Source organism: Chiloscyllium punctatum, chromosome 6 (genome assembly GCF_047496795.1).
Source record: "Chiloscyllium punctatum isolate Juve2018m chromosome 6, sChiPun1.3, whole genome shotgun sequence".
Classification (NCBI taxonomy): domain Eukaryota; kingdom Metazoa; phylum Chordata; class Chondrichthyes; order Orectolobiformes; family Hemiscylliidae; genus Chiloscyllium; species Chiloscyllium punctatum.
This window is the reverse complement of record NC_092744.1, coordinates 16,413,201-16,438,157: the sequence shown is the minus strand read 5'-3', so window position 1 is coordinate 16,438,157 and position 24,957 is coordinate 16,413,201.

The following is a 24,957-nucleotide window of genomic DNA, read 5'->3' as shown; positions in this document are numbered from 1 at the left end:
ATTCCAGATTTTTGATAATTGAATTCAAATTCCGCCATCTGCTGTGGCAGGATTCAAACTTGGATCCCAAAACATTCCTTGGGTCTCTAGATTAACAGTCTAGTAACAACACCAACAGGCCATCACCTCCCCGATTAACTGGTGTATTGCAATGAAAGCTATCTAGTTTAGACATTTAATCATAGTATCAACCAATACAGAAGAGGCCATTCAGCCCATCTGGTCTGTCGAGCCAAAAATATACTACTAATTATAATGGTCCTACTTACTCACACAAGGTCCATAGCCATATATCAATGCTGCTTTTAGAGTTTGGAGTTCAAAATAGTGGCATGTGGCTGGTTATGACAATTATGAAGGGTTTTTAAATAAATAATTAGGTCAGAAAGTCTTTCCAGAACAGTGACCTCATTTAGTATGTGTCAGAGACAGGAACCCACTGGATTTTCAATGGAAGATTACTTTTGCAGTGTTGGTAAAAGACAGGATTATTTTGGTTTGAAATAATCTCGGATTGATGTTACCCCAGAGTCTCCCCAGAAACTGAAGGTTTTTGGCAATTCTGAGGAGAGCTGACTGGGGTCAGAATCAATTTCCTGGGTAGTTCCAGGAAAATAAAACTACTTCATTTAAAAAAGTTTTACATGAGAAACTTCAAAAATAACAGAGTTTGGTTAAAAGTCTGCAAATGATTTGAAGTTAAGAAAGCCCTCAGCTCTTGGTTTTGTGCTTATTCATGTAAGAAGATTTCACAGTAAACAGGAAAGAATTAGAGAGAATCAGTTGAGTCAAGTTTAAAGATCTTGTATTATCTGAGGGATAATTCTATTGAATGTGAATTGTTATAATTCATGTTTGGGAGTCGACTGAAACTTTGTTTTTCTGAGTGCTTTAAGATTTTTCTAACTATTCTATACCTAAATAGCATGTTCTTTGGTGCTTGTTTCACTGTGGAAATGACCTGTTGTTCAGTCTTCAAGAAATGTTTCAGCCTTGTGCCTCAGTGATCGAGCACCATGTAAAGTGAAATGAAAAGGAAATCATCTATGAAGCCAGATTTTATTCCGGGATCATACTTATCCAGTAGCGTCATCAGCTGTGATCATATCAGTTTTCTAAAAGATATTGGATCGTGAGCTGAACAGGAAACATTGAAGGGCTACAGGAAAAAGGCAAAGGAATGATTGGACGTGACTTGCTCCTTCAGAGATTCAAACACAGATATGATAAGATGAATAGTGCTGTAACCATTTTGCAATTCTATGATTCCTTATCCAATGCTCTTCCGTAATTCACTATTTATTGGTTCCAGTCCCTAACTGTCTCATTTTATACCACAGACATCCAATTCCTTTACTCCAAACAAGATGACCTGTGTACCTGTGATTTTTCACTGTTCTTCTCTGTTTCTTGGTGAGTGTGTTAACTAGTCTGTAAACAACATCTGAGTAAACTTGTTCTCGCATTGAAGCACTTCAATTTGACTCCACTCTCTTTCATCAAATAAGATTTTTTTTGCTATGGGAATGTTTATGTATCTGAGCAATCCCTGCCATTGTGTGGGATATAACGTATATTCAAATCCAGTTCCACATCCCTCCCTCACCTCATTTCTTGGCACATTGATAAGCATTGTTTCCTGCAGTTCTTCTGAGGTAGAAAAAATTCTCAAGTTTATTTCCAGTTTCCACGCTTAATGTGGTCCAAGTCTGCTTCTGCCTCTTTCTTCCTACTTACTTGGCTTCTCAACTTACATTACTGAACATTGGGTTCGAACCAATATCCATTGTAAATTCACTGACTCACACAGCTACCTTCATTTTACTTCCTCCTTCCCTGATTTTGACAAAGACTCAGTTCCACTCTCCCAGTCTCTCCCTCTTAGTTTCATATGTTTTGATAAGGTGTCTAAATTCTGGATCCCTGTAAGTGCCTCATTCCCACTGACCTGTCCCTGGCTACAGACCAAATTTGATGTATTTAAGCTATGGGGTGTGACTACATCCTGAAACACAAGGTCTGGGACCTCACTCTCTCTCTGATGTGTCGCAGTGTCCGTGGTTCAGACTCCAGCTCATCGGCTCTAAGCCAACATTCCTTGAGCAGACTATACTCGCTGTGGATGTGGTAAATGTAGATCACACTTGCATCCAGGAGCTCCCACAGATCACAGGCCCAACACATCATCAACCCAGCTCTCTCTGTTATATTTAATGAATTAATTCAGATGCTATGGATTATAAAATTGTACTCTTCAGCCTCAGTGATATTACCTGATTTAAACCATGGCTAATCAAAAGAGACACAGAAGAAACAACCACTCACAGTCTGCCTGTTTTCCTGCGATTATGCACTTCCTCACCAACAGGAAGAAATAGGCTGAAAGAGATCCCTGTTGTCTATTGTTATTGCTCACTGATGCTACCCTTCATTTTTTCCTTTACCATGCTGCTGTTCACTTTCTCATGCAGTTTGAGAAGCTCTCTCTACCACTTTTTATGAAGTTGCTGTCCCCACATTCTCGTGTGCTATTTTAAACGACCAAAGTCCTCCTGTCATTGGCTCATTTATGTGCTGATGGCTGCCTCTGGGTTCTCCTCTCTCCCCTGCTCCAGGTGCCAAATTGAAATGATATTACAAATAAAACAGGTGATCAGAATTCAAATCATAGCTTTAGACAATAACGAACATAAAAATGAAGTAGAAAATAATTAAACCTTTCACATGGTTATGAACATTTCAGGAAACAAATGACTACAATATGTGGGAAAATGCAGGCATACTTACATTGCTGAATGAAAATGATTAATCCACTGCATTTTGTATTTTCCAACTAAAATTCATATGCCTAATGTTGTCAGGTTGCTTCTGGATGTACTCCATGTGAGCTCATTCCCACCCTTCCTCATTTGACTGTACCACAATGTTCTTCAATTGCTGATTTGGCTGGCTTTTTGATATATTTGCATCAGTCACCCCAATTATTCCCCTTGTCAGAAATACCCAGATTCCAGTCACTCTCCAAGGAAGGAGCTCCTGCTGCATTGTCTGTTAGATTTATCAGTGATTATTTTATATTTATTGACTATAGTTCTGGTCTCTCTTGCGTGTGGATCCATTCCTTTGTGTTTATGCCATCAAACTGTTCTTAATTGTACAGATGATCATCTGATCATCTGCCAATCTCCTATTCTTCAGCAAAAACAGACCATTTTATGCTTCCTTGCAACTTAATCAGACAAGCTGTGAAAGGAATTCAAGTTTAAGCAAAGCTTGAGGCAGAATCAATTATTCATCATACTAATATAGAAAATACTAATTTGTATTTCTTCTCATTTCTTCTGAAGTCATCTCATTTGATTCTGGAATTGTTGGTTTCAAGTAAAATGGGAAAAGGAGCGGGTTTTCAGGTTTCTGCCACCATGACATGTAGCCCAGGGATAATTGGGACTACACCATATACAGCAAATCTACATATTCAGAGCTAGTTGCTGGACCTTTTTAGCAACAGGAATGGCTTTTCCATTAGGTTTTTAAATTGCAAAGGAAATTATCGGAGAGGGAGTCCCTTGACCCTGTTTAGGTTATCCTTAATGGGCAGAGATTTGATTTCTTGCCCGTTGTAAGTACAAATTCATGCACTCCAATCTTGAAAAATTTCAAAAGCTCACCAGAACTAAAATTTGGAATGAGTTCTAAAAAGTTGCTGTCAACTCAAGAGCAATTGTTCACATGAAAAAGTCAATCTTGCAACTTCAATAGTGAATATACTCAACATTCTTTAATTTGCAGGGATAGTAGGATCCTCCGTAAGTTGGATAATGTTGGTGAAATGATAGTTAGCATGCAACGTAAGACAACAACTGAAATACAGTGTGGAATTTAGTTCTCACCCAGTCATAGCTTGAGAGGCTAAGTCGAGGGGAGAATGAACACAAAAGTTTATGACCCCCTTGGGTTAGGTTTGGAACAGGGAGCACCAAGGATGTTTTCTTCCACAGAGGACAGTTGTGCTACTTTAATATTGAACCAGCAGCAGGTCATAGCGATGTACAGTATGGAAACAAACCCTTTGGTCCAACTCGTCCATGCCGACCAGATATCCTAACTTAATCTCATCTCACTTGGCCCATATCTCGCCAAACTATTGGAGCAATGGAATCCGAGGAATCTGCAAGGTATATCCTGGTGGATATGCTTGGAGACTGGTGGGGGAGAGCCCTCTTTTTGAGTTTGCCAGTGCCCAATAGGAAGGCTCACTCCCAGCAACTGGCATGCAGATATGTTTTAAACTACAGGGGAGGAGCAGTGATGGTCTCGCAATATTATTGCTAGACTCTTCATACAGAGATCCTGCTAATGTTCCGGGGACCTGGGTTCAAATCCTGTTATGGGAAGTGGTGGAATTTCAATTTAATGCATATCTGTAATTAAGAGTCAAATGAGGACCATAATGATCACCAGTTGTTGGAAAAACCCATCTGGCTCATTGATGACTTTTTGGGATAGAAACTTCCATCCTTACCTGGTCTGGTCTCCATGTGACTCCAGATCTACAGCAATGTGGTTGACACTTAACTGCCCAATTAAGGTACCTGCCTGCTGGTACCCACATCCCGGAGAATGACCAACCAACGCATGTCACATAAATAGTAAAGTATCCATAGTCTTACCAGACTATAGGGCTGCTCTCCCATGACAGAGAGAGTGACAGGTGAGGGTTTAACCTGAAGGTCACCTCAGGGAGGTGAGAGGTTGAGAAGGAGAGTTCTTCATGATCACCTCTGCTGGTGTGGGAATTGAACACACGCTGTTGGTGTCACTCTGCATCGCAAACCAGCCCTTGAGCCAACTGAGCCTGAAAACAGATGTCATCAATCTTAGGTTAAGTAGGGTCATAAAAGAGAAGAGCAGTGGAAGAGTGTAAATGCTTGAGGAGATAATTCCAGAGTTTAGAGCCTTGGCAACTAAACTCAATCTTGCCTTTGAGTCCTTGAGGAATTTATTTTCAGTGTGCATACAATTGTGCAACTCTGCCTGTCAGATTGCATGCTGTGGGCTTGCAAACTGCATGGACAGAAATCAGTTGTTATGCTGTAGCAGCTACTTACAATATGTTTTATTATTTTAAATAAACTAAGTCACAGAGTCAATCAAATCCTGACAATGATTGATAATTATACTATTACCATCAATATGACAGGCACAATCATCAATGGTACAGCAATGAAAATCAGGAATACACAAGAGGTCAGAATTGGAAATTCCCAGGATGTTTGAGGATTTTGGGGCTGGGGATGACAGATAAAGGATGGGATGAGGATTGAACAACATCATGAGAGTTTTAAAACGGTTGCATCACTGGTCCTGGAACCGAAGCCTGTCAGCGAGTACTAGAGCTTTAAAATTTCATATAAGCTCAAATTTACAGAAGATGGCAAGTGAAGAAACATCCAGGAGCAAATCAAAATAATTTAAACCAGACAAAAAGCCTACCTGCCCTTTCCAAACTTTTTCTACAATTGATATACCTTTTTTTTTAGTTTGTTCATAGGATGTGGGCATCACTGGCGAGACCATTTTTTGCCCATCCTTGATTACCCAATTTAGAGCTGAAAATGTGTTGCTGGAAAAGCGCAGCAGGTCAGGCAGCATCCAAGGAACAGGAGAATCAACATTCCTTGGATGCTGCCTGACCTGCTGCGCTTTTCCAGCAACACATTTTCAGCTCTGATCTCCAGCATCTGCAGTCCTCACTTTCTCCGCCTACCCAATTTAGAGTCAGCCACATTGCTGTGGGTGCAGAGTCACTGTAGACCAGACCAAGTAAAGATGGCATATTTCTTTTCCCAAAACTTATTAGAGAACCAGATGACTTTTTTTAGAGAAGCAAATCACTGCAGATTTATTGAAATCTGCACTGAAAACAAATACAAAATGCTGGAAATCACAATGGGTCAGGCAGCAACATGGTGAGAGATCAAGCTTATGTTTCAAGTCTAGATGACTCTTTAGTCTCAAAGCATTAGCTTCCTCTCTCTCCATATATGCTGACTGACTGTTTTATATGATACATGACATTAAATGAGCGTTTAATTCCAGATTGTTAACAAATTTAAATTTCACCATCAGCTACAGTGGGATTTGAACGCATGGTTTCAGATCATTATACTGAGCCGCTGGATTACAGATCCAGTGACATTACCATAGCACAGAAGTTCACTGGGAATGCTTGAACTGAAACCTTTAATTGGTTCAACTTCATTCCTAATGGGAACATTTCAGTGCTCTAATGCCACCTACAGTAATAAAGTGTGCTGGCACAATATGAGATCCGCAACAGGAAGGTGCTGTAAAACTATCTTCGTCATGTCAGTGTTTGTGGGGAATCACACTGTGTGCTCAATGGCTGACCCATGCACTCACATAACAAGCCACTGAATTCTCCAGTAATCCGTTGAATGTGATGGTAGCTGGAGAATTTCTAAGATCCGCGAGCAGACTACGACAAAACACAAAACAAAGAAGATATGAATTAAAGCATTAGTACTGTAAATGTACAGAGATAAAACTATAAGTGTTGTCTGCACTTTATTTCATGGTTATTGTAGAAATGGTTTTTCAAATTTATTTTGAGGGCAGGAGCGTTGCAAGCAAGATCAATATTATTTGCCCATTGTTAATGTGGACAGTATGGTGGAACAGTGGTTAGCACAGCTCCCTCACAGTGCCAGAGACCTGGGTTCAATTCCCAGGCTCAGGCAATTGACTGTGTGGAGTTTGCACATTCTGTGCGGGTTTGCTCTGGTTTCCTCCCACAGTCCAAAAATGTGTGCAGGTTGGGTGAATTGGCCATGCTAAATTGCCTGTAGTGTTAGGGGTCGGGGTAAATGTGGGGCAGTGGGTTGCATGTCAGCGTGGACTTGTTGGGCTGAAGGGCCTGTTTCCACACTGTAAATAATCTTTTAAAAAAAAAGTCTAGATGACTCTTCAGTCTCGAAGCATTAGCTTCCTCTCTCTCCATCACCACAATGTTTCCTGACCTACAGTGGTTTCCAGTTTGGCAATAGCTGCATTTTGAAGGTCATCATTTTTCTTTTCTAACATGTCTATGGCCTCATCCCTCCCCATCACTGCAACTGCCTCCAACCCTAGAAACTCCAGTGCACTCCACCAGTTGTGACACTTTGTGCATGGTTACTATAGTGACTTCTTCATTGTTGACCATGGTTTTTACTGCCACGAGATAAGTACTCTGGAATTCTCTTTCTGGACTGTGCATCCCCTCTATCTCCTTTTCTTTAAGTTGTTTCTACGAACCTACCACTTTTGACCAAGCTTTTCAAAATCTAAGAAGTATCTGCTGGCATGGTTCTTCAAGGTCCTTTATTTTGGTAACCTCCTGTGAATGGCCTTAGACTAACCCTGCAGTGCCTAATCACTCAGTAGATCCCACTAACATTCTTCACCCACACCCAGCTGGGCCAGTCATTTTCATCTCACTCAATTTCCCCCTTTCTTCATTCCAGGAGAAAACAGTCTGCACTCAGGAATAAAGGACTGGGGCAGATGGAAGGCTGCTCGACATCAGATTGCTCAGTCCCTGTGAGGAAATAATCCTGTCCCTCACTGGACAAGATTGGGACCATCCTGCAGGGATGTGGAGACATCCATGTCCTGCCAACCGGGTAACTACCACTCCTCATTTCCGTGCAACTCTTAAATTAATCCTTACCATTTGAGTGTGACTCATCACTGCTAGTTGCTGGTGCACCCTGCAATGTTTCCTCAGTTTCCTACAAGCAGATTGGAGAGGCGGGTAAAGGGATTGCGAGAATTTTCCAAATGTTGAATGCCAATGTGCGTGCATGACACATGCGTATGGCTGATGCCAATGGATCATGCCCTGAGATGCCATTTGTGCCGAGTTACATGAAGGCTGGTTATAATCACTGGTGAGCTGAAGTTGCCAGGGACCCACTTTGACCTCTATGTCAAGAATTGTCAATGCCCAGCTTGTTGATAGTGTTTGCTAAGATAAGAAGCTGAGTATTAGTGAGGCGAGTTGTGCCATGAATATGGCATTTGACAAACTATAGTGTTCATAATTGGTAACTCACCCACTGCCCCATGAGAGCTCTATCTACCACCATTTCTTTTTATTCACTTGTGGGATTATGGACGTCGCTGGCTGGCCAGCATTTATTGCCTGCCCTTTGTTGCCCTTAAACTGAGTGGTTTGCTGGACTGTTTCAGAGGACAGTTGAGAGTCAACTACATTGCTGTCAGTCTGGGGTCACATATAGGCCAGACAGGTGAGGATGGCCATTTCCCTCCTTGAAGGACATTAGTGAGTCTGATTGATCTTCGCCCAACAAGCAGTCATCAGTTAAAACATTTAAGTCCAGATTATTATCGAATTCAAATTCCACCATCTGCCATAGCAGCATTCAAAGCTGGGTCCCCAGAACATTAACTGAGTTTTTAGATTCATAGTCTGGTGATAACACCATTAGGCCATCACCTCTCTTGGTGGCAGACGCAGAAAATTGCAAAGAGTTGCTCTCAACATCAAGATGGGCCTTGGTGACCTTTTCATGCAATTCAGCCACAAGTCTTTCTGCATCACTCAGGCCCTTACAAAATTTTATCCAATATTTCAGGTAATGACCGTTCATCCAGATGAAGGGCTTATGCCTTGAAACAGCGATTTTCCTGCTCCTCGGATGCTGCCTGACCTGCTGTACTTTTCCAGACCCACATTCTCGATAGGGGCTGTCATCACTGGGGAAAGGTTTGAATTGAAACAGCACTTCTTTTTCCCTTTTCTCTTCAACTGTAGACTCCTCCCACTCCTTATTTCTATTCTTACCTCTTCCATTCCCTCTTAGGACCACGATAGGGTTCTCCTTGTCCTCACCTACTACCCCACTAGCCTCCATACTTAATAGTTCACTTTTCAATATTTCTGTTGCCTCCAATATGATGTCTCTATTAAACACATCTTCCCAACATTCTGAATGGACTCCTCCCTCTGTGATTCCCTGCCCCATGTCCTAGCAAATCCCCAACACCATTCTCCAACAGCACCTTTTCATAAAGCACATGAGATGCATTATCTGGCTATTTATTTCCTTTCTCTTTTTCCATCCATAACCACAAACATTTCATTCCAAGTGGAGTCGTGATTTACTTATACTTCTTTTAAGCTACTCCACTGTGTTCACTGCTCATAACACATGGGATCCAAGGTACTTGGCTAAATTGGCTTGTCCATAGAGGGTAAGGAGGTCCATGACACATAGTGTTCCGCAAGAATTCGTACCGGGACCTCCGATGTTTGGGATCCATATAAATGTCTTGAATGAAAATGTAGATGGACCGTTCAGTAAGTTTTCAGACGATACAAAGAACAGTGGAGTTGTGGATCATGTAGAAGGTTGTCAAAGGATACAGCAGGATATAGATCAGTTGCAGATATGGGCAGATAAATGGCAGATGGAGGTTAATCCATGTTTGATGTGAAGTGCTGCACTTAGGGAGATCGAACATTAAGGAAAAATATACAGTTAATGGCTGTACCCTGACAGCATTGATAAACCGAAGGATCTTGGGGTTCAAGTCTATAGCTCCCCAAAAGTGGCCATGCAAGTGGTAAAGAAGGTGTATGGTCTGCTTGCCTTTATTGGTCAGGGAATTGAGTATAAGAGTCAGGATGTCATGTTGCAGCTTTATATAACTTTAGGTATGCCAGACTGTGTTCAATTCTGGTTACCACATTATAAAGAGGATGTGGAGGCTTTGGAGACGGTATAGAAAGATTTATCAGGATGCTGCCTGGATTAGAGGGTATGAACTATAAGGAGAGACTAGAGAAACTCGGGTTGTTTTCTCTGGAGCAGTGGAGGCTGAGGGGAAACTCGATAGGAAGTATAAAGTTATGTGAGGCACAGATAGGGTTGACGGTCAGAATCTTCTTCCCAGATTTGAAATGCCTAATATTAGGGGCAATGCATTTAAGGTGAGAGGGAAAAAGTTCAAAGGAGATGTGAGGGACAGGTTTTCTACACAGAGAGGGATAGGAGTCTGAAACACACTGCCAGGGGTGGTGGTGGAGGCAGATATGATAGGGGTGTTTAAGAGACTTTTAGATAAGCACATGCAAGAAATGGGGGGGATGTGGACCAAAGACAGGCAGAAACAATTAGTTGAGCTTGGCATCATGTTGAGCTGTACTGTTCTATGTTCTATTTTCTATAATGTGGCTTTCTTTACACTGGGGAGATGTCATGCAGATTGTGTATCCACTGTGTGGAACACCTTATCTCAGTTTGCAACATGACCCGCTGTTTCCTTTGGCCTATCAACTTAATTCTGTCCCATGCTTTCAGGCTGACACCATGGTCTCTCTGTCTACTGCACTGTAAGGTTCAACATTAGCGTGAGAAGGACACTTCATTTTCATTCTCTTCTCTTGCCCCACCACCACTCCCATTGGCCCTGGATGAGTACTCTTCTGTCATTCCACAAATGGCAGTGGATGCAGGATCAATTGTTAATTTTCAATCTGGAGTAGTTAAATTTTTGAAAAACAGAGGCATTAAGTGATATAGGCTAAAGGCAGGAAATGAAGTTAGGCCACAAGTCAGCCATGATCGTATTGAATGGTGGAACAGGCTGGAGAGGCTGAATGGCCTACTCCTGTTCTCATGTTCCTGTGTATTCAACTGTCACCAATATTAGCTGGGTCAGAGAACTATCTTTGTCATACCTCACTGGGGTGGCACGTTGGAAACCATCCCTTGCCATTTCTAGAATCATCACAAAATTTAAACATTTTATAAACTGTGCAAACAAGTGTATAGATGCAGCCTAGTCCACTGCATGACCTGAGTCTGCATCCCTGAACTCACAATGTCCTTGCCTGCAGTGTTATAATGATAGTTACTGGGACAGTCCAATGTCCAGCACTGATGTGCAGAAGAGCCCTGCGTCATGATGCTTCTCAGACACTGGTTGGATGCCAGTTGCATGGATGTGGGGTGCCCATGGACCATGTCCTGAGTTGTTGATGCCGAGTGTCCACACTAAGGTCCTTCCGAAAAACCGGCAAACTGATTCTGCCAGCTACCTTCTCTGATCTCTGTGTTGAGTTTGTATGGTAGCCAGCTATTCTGGTGTGTTTGGGAAGATAGGAAGGTGAATATTAAGGAAGCAAGCTGGCCCCTTAAATGAAGTGTTTGAACACATCACAGTCCAGTGAGAGATTAGCCCTGCTGTTGCTGACAGTATCATAGATGGATTGAGGTACTCTTGTGGTCTCGATGGGCCTCTTTGGACTTCTTCATAGGACCATAGGATAAATGAGCAAAAAAGGACCATTCAACCCATCAAGTCTGCTCCACTATTAAATATATTTCGAAACCCTGCTTCTCCACATAACCACTGACGCATTACTAATCAAAAACCATGAAATTACCATCATCCTACTGGACCATCATGAGAGAGATAACTGGTGGTAGTTCAACCTGAGGTCACCTCGGGTGAGGGAAAAGGTTAAGAAAGTGAGACTTTTGTTGGACAGCTTTGCCAGTGCAGGAATTGAACCTGCCCTGTTGGTGTTCCTCTGCATTGCAAACCAGCCCACTGAGCCAACCAAAACCCTTGGGTTCATTTGATTGTGCTGAGACCTCATTGTTCGGATGCCTATCATATTCCACCTGATAGATCTATCTTTTCCAGAATGTACTTGACTCCAGGCTTACACTACTCAATGGCTTTAAGTGAGCTAAGGAAGTTAAACATCAACATGTTTATGGTATAAATGGAAATTAATAGGAAGACCAAGCTTGACATCAAAGGTTAGATTATCTGTCACTCTGGAACAATGATAGGGAGGTGTCGGTGTTGGACTAGGGTGAACAAAGTTAAAAATCACACATCACCAGGTTATAGTCCAACAGGTTTATTTGGAAGTACTAGCTTTTGAAGCGCTGCTCCTTCGTCAGTAGCTACCAAATGCCTGCACTTCCAAATAAACCTGTTGGACTATAACATGGTGTTGTGTGATTTTTAACTGGAACAAGGCAGCAGTTATAGAGTCATAGAGTCATAGAATTATACAAAATTGGAGCAGACCCTTCGGTCCAACTCATCCCTGCTGACCAGATATCCTAACCTAACCTCGTCCCATTTTCCACCTCTTGGCCCACATCTCTCTAAACCCTTCCTATTTATATACCCATCCAGATGCCTTTTAAATGTTGCAATTGTACCAGCCTCCACCACTTCCTCTGGCAGCTCATTTCACATACGCACCACCCTCTGCGTGAAAACATTGCCCTTTAGGTCTCTTTTATATCTTTCTCCTCTCACCCTAGACCTATGCCCTCTAGTTCTGGACTCCCCCATCTATGCCCCTCGTGATTTTATAAACCTCTATCAAGTCACACCTCAGTATCTGACGCTCCAGGGAAAACAGCCCCACCCTATTCAACCTCGCCCTATAGCTCAAATTTTCCAACCCTGACAACATCCTTGTAAATCTTTTCTGAACCTTTTCAAGTTTCACAATATCTTTCCAATAGGAAGGAGACCAGAATTGCATGCAATATTGCTGAAGTGTTTGATAAATATTGGAGGGTTACTTAGCAAAAGTAAGACAGAAGTAAGAGTATAAGAAATAAGAACTAGGAGCAGGAGTAGGCCGTCCGGCCCTTCGAGCCTGCTCCACCATTTAAAAAGATCATGGCTGATCTTTTCATGGAGTCGGATCCACTTACTCACACTGTCACCATATCCCTGAATTCCTGTATTGTTAAGAAAAATAGCTACCTTAGCTTTAAAAACATTTACTGACGTGGGCGGTAGGGTGGTACAGTGGTTAGCACTGCTGCCTCACAGCACCAGAGACCCGGGTACAATTCCAACCTCAGGCAACTGTCTCAACTGACTGCGTGGAGTTTGTTCGTTCTCCCCATGTCTGTGTGCATGTGCTCTGGTTTCCTCCTACAGTCCCAAAATGTGCAGGTTATGTGAATTGACCATGCTAAATTGCCCATAGTGCTAGGTGTAGGGGAATGGGTCTGGTTGGGTGCTCTTCGGCGGGTTGGAGTGGACTTGTTGGGCCGAAGGACCTGTTTCCATGCTGTAAGTAATCTAAAGTAGTGTCAACTACTTCGCTGGGCAGGAAATTCCATAGATTAACAACCCATTGGGTGATAAAGTTCCTTCTCAATTCAGTCCTAAATTTGGTTCTGCTAATAGTGAGGCTATGCTCTCTTGCCCTAGATTCACCTGCCAATGGAAACATCCTCTCTCCTTCTTTCTTATCGATTCCCTTCATAATTTTAAATGTTTCTATTAGATCCTCCCTCAAACTTCTGAATTCAATGAAAAATCAACCTAGTGAATATTCTCTGCACCCCCTCCAGTGCCAGTCCGTCCTCTCTCAAGTAAAGAGACCAAAGGTGCACGCAGTACTCCAAGTGTGGCCTTACCAGCACCTTGCACAGCTGCAACATAACCTCGCTGTCTTTAAATGCTACCTGTTGTACCTGCAGACCAACCTTCTGTGATTCATACACAAGGTCACCCAGGTCCCTCTGCATAGCAGCATGCTGCATCTTCTTACCATTCCAGTAATAATCGTTTTTACTATAACTCCTACCAAAGTGTATGACAACATTAATTTACATAGTATTCCATCTGGCAGACCTTTGCCCACTCCCTCAAAGTATCTATATTCCTCTGCAAAATTTCACAGTCCTCTGCACACTTTGCTCTGCCACTCATCTTAGCGTCATCTGCAAACTTTGTCACCCTACACATGGTCCCCAACACCAAAACATCTATATAAATTGTATATAATTGCAGTCCCAACACTGATTCCTGAGGTACACCACTAGTCACTAATTGCCAGCCAGATTAGCACTCATTTATCCAAACTCCTTGCTTCCTGTTCATCAACCAATCCTCTATCCACACTAATACTCTACCCCTAAAACCATGCATCCTTATCTTATGCAGTAGCCTCTTGTGCGACACCTTGTCAAAGGCCTTTTGGAAATCTAGGTACACTACATCTACTGGGTCCCCTTTGTCCACCTTGCTTGTAATGTCTTCATAGAATTCCCAAAGATTTGTCAAGCATGATGTGCCCTTCATGAACCTATGCTGCGTCTGCCCAACGGGATGATTTCTTTTTGACTTGCCTTGCTATTTCTTCCTTGATAATAAACACAAGCATCTTCTCCACTGTCGAGGTTAAGCTAACCAATCTATAATTCCCCATCTTTTGTCTACCTCCCTTTTTAAACAGTAGCGTCACATTTGCTATTTTTCGATCTGCTGGGATTGCCCCAGAATCCAGCGAAGTTTGGAAAATTACAGCTAGTGCACTTGCTATTTCTCCTGCCATCTCTTTTAGTACCCTGGGATGCATTCCATCAGGGTCGAGAGTGAGGTGCTGGAAAAGCACAGCAGGTCATGCAGTATCTGAGGAGCAGGAAAATTGATATTTCAGGCATAAGCCCTTCAATAAGAGTAACATCAGCTATCCTGCTCCTCGGATACTGCCTGTCCTGCTGTGCTTTTCCAGCACCACATTCTTGACTTTGATCTCTCGCATCTGCAGTCCTCACCTTCTCCTCCCTACATTCCATCAGGGCCAGGAAACTTTTCTATCCTTAGCTCCATTAGCTTGCCCAACACTACCTCTTCCGTAATAACGATTGTTTCCTGGTCCTCATCTGCCTTCATCTCTTTTGTCACTTGCTGGCATGGTATTTGTGTCCTCCACTTTGAAGACCAACACAAAATACCTATTCAATGCCTCAGCCATTTCATCACATCCCATAACTAAATGCCCCTTCTCATCCTCGAAAGGACCAACATTTACTTTGGCCACCCTTTTTCGTTTTATGTATTTATAGAAACTTCTGCTATCTGTCTTTATATTCTGTGCTAGTTTTTTCTCATGCTCTATCTTACTTTTCTTTACAGTTCTTTTTGTGGCTTTCTGTTGACCTTTAAAGTTTTCCCAATCTTCTCGTTTCATGCTTGGTTTTGGCCACTTTGTATGCTTTCTCTTTCAATTTTAGCCTCCCTTATTTCCTTAGACACCCAGGGCAGATTACCCCTTTTCTTACCATCCTTCCTTTTCACTGAAATATACTTTTGCTGAGCACTTTGAAAAATTGCTTTGAAAATCCTCCACTGCTCGTCAACTGTCCCAATCAACTTTAGCCAAGTCCTCCCTCATTCTATTTTAGTCCCCCTTGTTTAAGCACAGGACCCTGGTATTGGATTTTATCTTTACCCTCTCCATCTGTATTCTAACTTCACCCATACTGTGATCACACCTTCCAAGAGGATCCCTCACTATGAGGTCATTAATTATTCATGTGTCATTACAGAGGACCAGACCTAGGATAGCTTGGTTCCATTACATACTGTTCAAGAAAACTATCATGGATACACTCAATTGAATCCTCCCCCTCCCAATCCAATATCCTTTCAAGCCAGTCAGCGATGTCCTGCACCCTGGCACCGGGCAGGTAACACACCATGCGGGACTCCCGATCTGGCTTGCAAAGGATAATATCTAAACCCCTGATTATTGAGTCCCCTATAACTACCGCTGGTCTTTTTGCTCCCCCCCCCCGCTTGAATGGCCTCTGGACCATGATGCTGTGGTGAGCTTGCTCAAACTCCCCACAGCCCTTTTCCTCATACACACAGGGAGCAAGTCTCTCGTACCTGTTGGATAAGGTCAAGAGCTGAGGCTCCTCCACTCCTGAACTCAGGATCCCCCTACCTGCCTCACTTGCAGTCACACCTTGTTGTCTGGGTGGGGTACATCATCTTCTCGTGTGATCATGGTACTCATAGTCAATGAGAACATGTTACGAGCAAGGCAGAGACAATCCATGAATATTTGTGACTGCGTTTCCCTAGGGGTAATTAACATAGTATTATCATCAGTGAGTAATTCTCTGATCCGAACTTTTAGCATTAATCGATCGCCATTTGACACTGCATGCAAGTCATTAATTTCCTGTCTGAAGAAAAAGCAAGGTGAAGCCAACTGCTGACTGTATTGACTGAGGCTGACAGATGTCTACCAAAGTTTGCGAATTTCTGCTGCAGGTTTTCATGTGTTTGAACAGGCCTGTTCTTAACCTGCAAGATAGTGTGATCCAGAGAATGGATTTGCATCCTCTTTAGTTCCTACTCTCCTGCTGCTTTTCCTCATCATTAGGCCATATGGATTCAGGATTAGTGGTGCTGGAAGAGCACAGCAGTTCAGGCAGCATCCAACGAGCAGCGAAATCGACGTTTCGGGCAAAAGCCCTTCATCAGGAAGCTTCCTGATGAAGGGCTTTTGCCCGAAACATCGATTTCGCTGCTCGTTGGATGCTGCCTGAACTGCTGTGCTCTTCCAGCACCACTAATCTAGTATTTGCTTTCCAGCATCTGCAGTCATTGTTTTTACCTCATATGGATTCAGGGCCTGACCAATAACTTGTCACCATTTTAAATATTCCTCCCAGTCTTCAGCTGCACGAAATATCTCACAATAATTATGAAATGTTATCTTGGCCCCCTGCCTTCCCATCATCCCTTCACCACCACCCTTAGAAACATCGAATCAAAGAATCCATACAGCATGGAAGCAGATCATTCAGCCCATTAAGTCCACTCTGACCCACTGAAGAGCATCCCACCCAGACCCAAGCCCCTACCCTATCCCTGCAACCCTGCATTTCCCATGGCTAATCTACTTAGACGTCACATCTTTAGAACTTTCCTCGAGGAAGTTTGGTAATTTAAGAAAGAGTATCTGCTTGGGAAGAACATTGGAAACTGTCCAACAAAATTGAATTTTTTTTGGGAGTTTTGCCTCAATGTGCCTTTGAGAAGGGCACAAGCCGAGGCACTGTTGGAAGAGTTTCTCCAGCTTACTTATGTGTTCCTGATATACGGCCCAGTACTCATTACAGTCCAGGAGTGTGGTGATAATGACTGGTCTGTGCACAAGGATGCTTCTTGTCATTACAGGAGCTGTAACTAACAATACACTGGACATGGCAGATGCTGGAGATCAGAGTCAAGATTATAGCGGTGCTGGAAAAGAATAGCAGGAGTGGCAGCATCCAAGGAGCAGGAAAATTGACGTTTCGGGCAAAAGCCCTTCATCAGCAGTACACTGAACATGGTGAGTGAGGACTCCATCTCAGTGAGATAAAGGTTGAGTGAGTGAAACTGGGCATTTGGCTCAAAGGTAGGAAATCAGCCAGTTAATCTTTTCCAAGTTTCAATTTCAGAGCTGAAGTCAGATTATTCTTCAAGTAAGTTAAAACAGCCTAATTAAAGAGGCAGCTGCATGATGATTGCAGTAAGCATTCAAGGGCCTGAAATCCTTCGATTAGCTGAGGTCTTGATCATTGTCTGTAAGAAGTGACTCAAGCTTTATAATAAAGTGATTTTTTTTGCACTGAATGGTTAGCAATGAGCAGTCGATGTGAGTGGAAACATCTCGAAGAGACACAATGACTGAGTGATTGAAGCTGGAAATGGTCCTAATGGAGACAGAGGTGCTTTAACTAAAAACAGCTTTGAAAAAGGGTCAGTTAGACTTGAAACGTCAGCTCTTTTCTCTCCTTACAGATGCTGCCAGACCTGCTGAAATTTTCCAACATTTTCTCTTGTGCTTTAACTAAGGTTTACTGCAAGAAATAATCTCCCTTGAGGAAGTGGGGAATGGAAGAGGAAATAAGACATGGATTGAGAAGGTGTGCTGCAGAGAAACCACTGGCAGAGAGCCATCATAAGCCACAGTATGATAAGAGAGCTTGGGAAATAAGCCGATTGGTGAATATTTCTAGTCATTAAAGTGAAAGCATGATCCTCCATTTGCGTTTAGGTCTGTATTGTTTATCTTCTCTCTTTTCTTTAAAGAAAAAAGTTAAGTATAAGATTGATACTTTTTTAATGTGAAAATATAGAATTGCAACAAAGCATAAAAAAGCAGGGATTCTAGTGTATTATTGATTGGCTGATTTATTAATGGAGAGGCAATAATGTAGTACTTTATCGCGGGACTATTATTTTCCCTGGAGTGGGAAATCCAGAACTAGTGAGCATAGGTTTAGGGTGAGAGGGGAAAGATAAAAAAGGGATCTAAGCAACAACTTTTTCACACAAGGGGTGGTCCGTGTATGGAATGAGCTGCCAGAAGAATTGGTGAAGGCTGGTACAATTGCAACATTTAAAAGGCATCTGGAAGGGTATAGGAATAGGAATGGTTTAGAGGAATATGGGGCAAGTGCTGGCAAATAGGACGAGATTAGGTTTGGATATCTCGTCGGCATGGACGGGTTGGCCTGAAAGGTCTGTTTCCGTGATGTACATCTCTATGACTCGACTCTAAATCCAGCCATAACAGATGGTAGAACTTGAATTTAATAAAAGTCTGAAATTAATACTCTAAAGATGAAATTGTCAATTGTCGAGAAAATCCCATTTAGTTCACTAATGTCCTTTCGTGAAGAAAATTACCATCTTTAGCTGGTCTAGCCCACTTGTGACTCCAGACCCCAACAATGTGGTTGACACTCAACTGCCCTCTAGGCAATTAGGGATGGGCAATGAATACTGGCCTAGCTCGCAGTGTCCACATCCTGTGAATGACTAATAAAAGAAAATCAAATGTAATAGTGAGAGAAGGACTGGTGATGTGTTGCTGCTGCAACATGTAGATACTGCTGGGATCCAGAGTGAAAATATTTGTGGTAGAGTCACAGTATATGTGCTGCTGAAACTCCAGCAGCGAGTTTTTCATTACTATTGTGAAATGTTGTAAAGCCCCATAGTTTTTACAGTATCTAGTGCCTACAACTGTTTCTTGAAGTGAATCGATTTGGCTGAAGACTGGTATCGAAAATGCTCGGGACGACCGGAGGAGGGCAAGATGGATCATCCACCCGGCACTTCTGGCTGTAGATTGCTGCAAAATCTTCACACCATTCATTACTGGATGTGGCAGTTGGTTGTGGGATCTCTTAGCTCTGTCTATCACTTGCTGCTTTTATGCTGTTTGGCATGCAAGTCATCCTATTTGGTAGCTTGACCAGGTTGACATCTTCAGGTAGGCATGATGCTGCTCCTCTCATGCCCTTTTGCACTTTCCACTGAACCAGGGTTCAGCATGATGGAGGTTAGTCTCAATAGGAAGGTGGGACATCATCTCCACGTGAACTGTTGGGTGGTCACTCTTATCAATACTGTCATGGGCAAATGCATCTGCAGCTGGCAGATTGGTAAGGCTGAGGTCAAGTATGTTTTTCCTCTTGTTGGTTCCCTCACCACCTGCTGCAGATCCGGTCTAGCAGCTATATCCTTTAGGACATGACCAGCTGCCGAGCCACTCTTGATGGTGGACTTTGAAATCCCCCAACCAGAGAACCTTTTGCACCCTTGCCACCCTCAGTACTTCGTCTAAGTGTTGTTCAACATGGAGGAGTATTGATTCATTAACTAATAAAGGATGGTCCATGTTAATCAGCAGGAGGATTTCCTGCCCATGTTTCACCTAAAGCATGAGACTTCATGAGGTCCAGAACCAATGTCAACTCCCTCCCTACTGCATACCACTGTGCCACCATCTCTGCAGGATCTGTCCTGCTGATATGACAAGATATAGCCAGGGATCGTGATGGTATATCTATGACATTGTTGGATCTATGCAGAGTTGAAGAGATTGAGAATGGTTTGCAAATCTGGTGCGGGTTGGTCAACGTCACTGCAATCATTCACGGACTGTAGGTCATGTCAGCTTGTGGTGGTCAATTCATGTTACATGAATGAAGACTTTATTTTCAGAACATCATCTTTCATACTATCCACACATCTTCTAAAATTCCAAGTACAAATTTTAAAGCTTTTTGTTTTGATCATGTTGACAGTGACCATACAGGATGTGGTTGCCCGGTCAGGAGAAAGTGGCACAGTCTAGTATTACGTGCCTTAGTGCACCTTCAGATACTCTCCCTCTTTCTCTATTGCTACCTCCCTTTTCCTTACAGAGATAACCTTCACACTAATCTCAATTTGAAACTCACTAGGGACACTTACCACCCAACATCATTATTACCTTGTCCCAACATTGTCAAAAATGCTCATTCTACAGAAGAGATGCTATTAAATCTATTTGATGGCAAGGCAACATTTGACCAAATATGGCATCAATGAGCTCTAACAAAACGGAAGTCAGTGGGAACCAAGGGAAAATCTCCCTACTTGTTGGAGTTATGTCTAGCACAAAGAAAGATGGTTGAGATGATCATCTCAATCCCGGGACATGTCTGCAGGAGTTCCTCAGTGTAATGTCTTAACCCTGACCATTTCCAGCTACTTCATTAATGACTTTCCCTTCACCAGGAGGCTTCATTAGGGGATGTATATCAATGATTGCACAACGATCAATGCAATTCATTACTCTTCAGATACTGAAGCAATCCATGTGCATAAGAAATGAGACCCAGGCAATAACTAGGCTTGGGCTGAAAAATGAAAATTAATATTCACATCATGCAAATGCTTCACAATGACCATCTGCAACAGAAGAGATTCTAGCCATCTCCGCAGTACTGAAGTTTTCTCTCTGAATCCCAGACTATTAACTTCCTGGGAGTTATCATTGACCAGAAACATAACTGGAACAGTCATGTAAATAACAGCTACAAGAGCAACTCATAGACTGCAAGTACAGCAATGACTAACTCATGACATAACTCCCAAAACGTCTACAAGACTCAGATCATAAGTATGATGGAGTACTCCAAACTTTCTTGGAAAGGTTTAGCTCTAACAACATTCAAGAAGCTTGACACCTTCTAAGACAAAGCTGTCTACTCTTATTAAACTCTGTCAAGTTCCAGTACATATCAAGTAGCATGCGCTATCTACAAGGTACACTGCTACAACTTGACAGAACCCTCTTAGTCTCCTTACTTGAGAAAGGATGTACTGGCACTGTAGGGAATGTAGGTTTATTCTGGAGTAGAGGGGGTTGGCTTATTAGGAAAGATTGAGTAGACTGAGACTATACTCATTAGAATTTAGAAGAATGAAGGGGGATTTATCGAAACATATAAAATTATGAAAGGAATAGATAAAATAGAAGCTGGGAGATTGTTTCCACTGGTAGGTGAAACTAGAACTAGGGGGCATAGCCTCAAAATAAGGCAGAGTAGATTCAGGACTGAGTTGAGGAGGAACCTTTTCACCCAAATGGTTGTTATTCTGTGGAATTCCCTGCCCAGTGAAGCAGTTGAGACTATCTTGTTGAATGTTTTTAAGGCAAAGATAGATTTTTGAACAGTAAAAGAATTAAGGATTATGGTGAGAGGGCGAGTAAGTGGAGCTGAATCCATGTGAAGATCATCCATGATCCTAGCGAATGGTGGAGCAGGCTCGATGGGCCAGATGGCTTTCTCCTACTCCTATTTCTTACGTTCTTGTGACACCATCCAGTCCCACAACTTCTAGCACTTAGAAGGACAAGAACAGTGATGCATTGAAAAAGCACCTCCTGCAGTCTCCCCTTCAAGCAATTGGAACTGTATCACCATTTGTTCACTTTTGCTAGATCAAAAGTGATGATACTGCATTCCTAATAGCAGTGCAATATGCCTTCCCAGATGCAGTTAAAAATGCTGCAAGCCTTCACCTCAAGAGCAATTAAGGATGGACAATTAATGTTGACCTTGCCAGTATGACCCATGTCCATGAAGAAACACAACAGAACTGAAAAAAGGGAAAGGAAGAAACTATTCCAAAAGCTGAAGATTAACAGTACTTGATATCCCATCCACTACTAAGTAGCCAGATACAGACGAATAATAGCTTGCTGTACTGGATGGCCTATTCCTCATCTAATACTTGTTTTTGTTTCCTCTGTTCAATCTGATTCTCAATAAAGCTTTGAGGTTTGCTCTCCAACTGGTATTCCATTTTCAAATCTCTCCTATTGTCAAATTCTTGGATTCAAAACACTGTTAACAGCTAAAGTAATTGTTTAAGTGTTCTTGTACACTGAAGGGTGATTAATGGCATTTTCTGACATCTTATTGAGTCGGAGACTGCAATAAAGAGACAGTAACTAGATAGAATGTGTAAAATCAATCACAAGGGCTGGTTCATTCACACCTATCAAACCACTGGGACTCACTCAATAAAGCACTCAGTCTGCATTTGCCATTCAGATTATTACATCCCTGCCAGCAAAAGTTTATCACAATCTGGTTAAATAATTCCTCCAGAGAATACACATTTCTTCTTTGTAGAAAGCATTAACTTAACTCAGCTTAAATGAAGAAATAATTAGCCCCATTTGATTCTGCCTTTCTTATCTTTTTCCATTTAGAAACATAGAATAGAAACATAGAATCCCTGAAGAGCATCCCGGCCAAACCCAATCCCTGACCCTATCCTCCTAAATGCCCTATATAAAATACCTAATCCATTTAGCCTGCACATACCGGCATGTTACAGGCAATTCGGCATGGCCTAATCTACACATCTTTGAACCAGGGGAGGAAACTGGAGCATCCGGAGGAAACACACACAGGCACGGGGAGAATATGCAAACTCCACACAGTCACCCAAGAGTGGAATCGAACCCAGGTCCCTGTGATGCGGTGCTAGCCACTATTTCTTCAGACTTCAAATGTCCACCAGAACAGTTAGGCCAAAATTAGATGATTTCTGTTTTAAATGAGCTAAGAGTTAAATATAGATAGGGTGGAAACAGGCAGGTTTGTATGTTTTAGGACAGTTATCTGCACTTAAGGTATTCCTGACCAGAAGCTGAATCTGACACAACAAAAATCAACATCAATTATTAACTGAAACAATTTCTAGATATCTATCAGTTTTTTTTCACGGATCACATTTTTCTGTTCTTCAATTCCACTGTCCCCTCCTTGTAATTCAAAGTTAATAGCTGAGCAAATCAGTAATTTACTTTCAAAGGATTGACTTTATGAATCCTTCTTCCCATCAAAGATATTTACCCAGCTGAAGCACATGTCAAAAGTTCAAGAATTTTTCACTTCACCTGCTCCAAGATTGTTCGTTACTCAGACTAATACAGAGAAAATCATGGGGGATCCTATACAAGTTCCTGATAAGCTCTCCATGTGTGAGAAACTCCATGCTGAAATCACAAATTTGCAAAGCTATTTCCAGTAGCACCCAGTGTCATCTTAACTCAGTGACTGTAACCTCACTAATCAGAAGGTTTTACATTTCCGGGGGGGAGTCTCACTGCCTGACTGACATTGCTGGTACAATACTAGAGGTGTTGTTCTATCAGATACGTTAGTTTTAAGATGAAACTATACCAGGACACAACCTGCTTATTCAAGAGGAGCTAAAATATGCCATGGAATTATTTGAAGGGCATAAATGTTGATGATGGGACTTTGGGCCCTCAACTGACATCAGATAATCAAAGCTGTATTTTAGATTGAGGTGAGAGTACTACTCTGCTTTGAATTTGTTTTATAAATATACTGATAATAAATGCTTCAGTCAACCATTCTCTGATTATGTCCTAATAGTACAATGACTAATTCCCAATGCAATGTGTAACTGAAAGCCAGCATGTAACTCAGTTAGGCCAGTTCACGACAGAATGATTGAACACACTACTGTTCTGGTATCACCTCAAGAGAATGAGGTAGTGCAATTAATGGAACTTAGATGTAAAGAAGCGTATACCCATCAGGCTGTGTGTTGTTGATGGCTGTTGTATGTTTTGAGTCTGTGGGAAGGGTTTATAATATATTTTCATCATCTGGAAAATTGTATTTTAAAGTATAGTGGATGGGTTTTACTTTCAGCTCTGTCAAGCAGACTTTTTTTGTTAAGGAGTCAGAAAATCATCTGGTGCGAATTTGAAGATAATTTGAATAAGCTAAATAAGTAGCAACCTACCTGGGGAGCTAATTGATATTTTACTAAGTTGAATTTTTATGATATATCGAAAGGTAAGCCAAGGGCCACAATCAAGTCTTGGCTGAAAAACAAGCATTTAGGCGGCACGGTGGCACAGTGGTTAGCACTGCTTCCTCAGCGCCAGAGACCCAGGTTCAATCCCCGCCTCAGGCAACTAACTGTGTGGAGTTTGCACATTGTCCCCGTAGCTGCGTGGGTTTCCTCCGGGTGTTCCGGTTTCCTCCCACAGTTAAAAAAAAACGTGCAGGTTAGGTGAATTGGCCATGCTAAATTGCCCGTAGTGTTAGGTCATAGAGTCATAGAGATGTACAGCATGGAAGCAGACCTTTCAGTCCAACTTGTCCATGCCGACCAGATATCCCAACCCAATCTAGTGCCACCTGCCAGCACCCGGCCCATATATCCCTCCAAACCCTTCCTATTCATATACCTATCCAAATGCCTCTTAAATGTTGCAATTGTACCAGCCTCCACCACATCCTCTGGCAGCTCATTCCATACATGTACCACCCTCTGTGTGAAAACGTTGCCCCATAGGTCTCTTTTATATCTTTCCCCTCTCACCCTAAACCTATGCCCTCTAGTTCTGGACTCCCTGACCCCAGAGAAAAGACTTTGTCTATTTATCCTATCCATGCCCCTCATAATTTTTTAAACCTCGATAAGGTCACCCCTCAGCCTCCAACACTCCAGGGAAAATAGCCCCAGCCTGTTCAGCCTCTCCCTATAGCTCAAATCCTCCAACCCTGGCAACATCCTTGGAGATCTTTTCTGAACCCTTTCAAGTTTCACAACATCTTTCCAATAGGAAGGAGACCAGAATTGCACACAATATTCCAACAGTGGTCTAACCAATGTTCTGTACAGCCACAACATGACCTCCCAACTCCGTTACTCAATACTCTGACCAATAAAGGAAAGCATACCAAATGC